Genomic DNA, 2,275 nt, shown 5'->3' on the forward strand with positions numbered 1-2,275 from the left:
CAGATGGCCTGAGATATGTGAATACAGATGGCCTGAGATATGTGGATACAGATGGCCTGAGATATGTGGATACAGATACCCTGAGATATGTGGATACAGATACCCTGAGATATGTGGATACAGATACCCTGAGATATGTGGATACAGATACCCTGAGATATGTGGATACAGATGGCCTGAGATATGTGGATATAGATACCCTGAGATATGTGGATCAATGAACTTGACGGCCAGGCAACCTAAGAGAAGTGAGGAGTGTCTGATTCAGTGAAAGAGTGTCTCAAAGGCATGTGACAGAGAATGATTTCCTGCTCTGGCCTCTACACGTGAATGCATGGGTAAATACATCTGCACACTAATATGCATGCATCCCCCACACTGCTATATAAAAAATAAATTAGAACAAAATTGTTAATGAAACATTTACAATGACATCCAAGCCAAAACCCAGAAATAGCTGGATGTCTGTTAACTGGCTGGATATCGGTATCTTGGGGGTCACTACCATAATTTGTACATAGTAAAGGAGACAGTGCTGTATCCAACCCAGTGGGTGCCAGGAGTACCCCATTAATATAATTATTCCTTAAGGGAGTGGTTGACCCTGGACCTAGCACTCAAGTGGGCAAGACAGTTTGGGAATGACTGTCCTCACTACCACAGAAATTAGAGACTAGCCAGAGAGTGGGGCAGGAATCCACAGCTAATGCAGTTGAGACACGGTCAGACTCAAGGTCGGCTTCAGGCAGCTGTCAACGGCGACACTTACACAGATTTAGACTCATAGCACTACACAGGCCACACCCACACCTCCACATGGGGACAGGGACACAGTAACTTCCTTTACTAGGGGCAGGTTGGGAGAGTGGCTTATCACAGACCAGCCTGGCAAGGCTCTGCCCGGGCATCAAGGCTGACAGCGGCGACAGTCTGCACTGGCGTGTGGTAAGAGTGGCCTCTGCAGGCCACCACCATGGTCACAGCAGTTGTAGGCCACCAAGGGGAGTTGAAATAGCCACTCAGTTGGCCTCTGAGTGGCCAGGGCCATCAAAGCACTGAACGTCTGAGATGCTGTCATAGCCAAGAGGACCCCAAGTGGGACATGAAACACGAGGTTTTCTGGGACAGAGATGGAATGTCAGTCAGGTCAAAACAGGGAACCCTGGGTAAGTCCGGACATGCAAGTCTGTCGATGGGACATGGGCTCAACAGACCTGGCCAGGATGGCTGGCCAGTGAGCCCCAGGTCTCCTCCCGCATCTGCTTTTCTAGTGCTGGGGTTACGCGTGCTCAGCACCTCTCTACTGTGCAATTTTTGTGTGTGCTTTTGCGAATAGTGCAAATCTGACTCAGGGCCAAAAGCCTTCACAGCAAACGCTTTACCAGCAAACTCCCTGTTTTCTGGGTGTTGGTTTTTGTTTTGGGCTTTTTTAAAATTGGGTATTTTCTTTATTTATATTTCAAATGTTATCCCCTTTCCTAGTCCCCCTCTGAAAACCCCTATCCCATTCCCACTCCTCTGCTTTCATGAGGGTGTTCCCCTACCCACCCACCCACTCCTGCCTCCCTGCCCTGGCACTCCCCTACACTGGGGTATCGAGCCTTCACAAGACCAAGGACCTCTCCTCCCACTGATGCCAGATAAGGTCATCCTCTGCTACATATGCAGCTGGAGCCATGAGTCCCTCCATGTGTACTCTTTGGTTGGTGGTTTAGTCCCTGGGAGCTCTGGGGGATCTGGTTGGTTGATATTGTTATTCTTCCTATGGGGTTGCAAACCCCTTCAGCTCCTTCAGTCCTTTCTCTAGCTCCTCCATCGGGACCCTGTGCTCAGTCCAATGGTTGGCTGTGAGCATCCGCCTCTGTATTTGTCAGGCTCTGGAGACAGCCACATCAGACTCCTGTCAGCATGCACTTCTTGGCATCCACAACAGTGTCTGCGTTTGGTGACTGTATCTGGGATGATCCCCAGGTGGGGCAGTCTCTTGATGGCTCCTCCCTCAGTCTCTGCTCCACACGTTGTCTCCGTATTTGCTCCCATAGGTATTTTGTTCCCCTTCTAAGAAGGACCTCAGCATCTACACTTTGGTCTTCCTACTTCCCGAGCTTCATGTGGTCTGTGAATTGTATCTTGGTTATTTGGAGCTTTGGGACTAATATCCACTTATTAACGAGTGCATACCTTGTGTGTTCTTTTGTGATTGGGTTACCTCATTCAGGATGATATTTTTCTAGTTCCATCCATTTGCCTAAGAATTTCATAAATTCATTGTTTT

The sequence above is a fragment of the Mus pahari genome, chromosome 3, assembly GCF_900095145.1.
Source record: "Mus pahari chromosome 3, PAHARI_EIJ_v1.1, whole genome shotgun sequence".
NCBI lineage: Eukaryota > Metazoa > Chordata > Mammalia > Rodentia > Muridae > Mus > Mus pahari.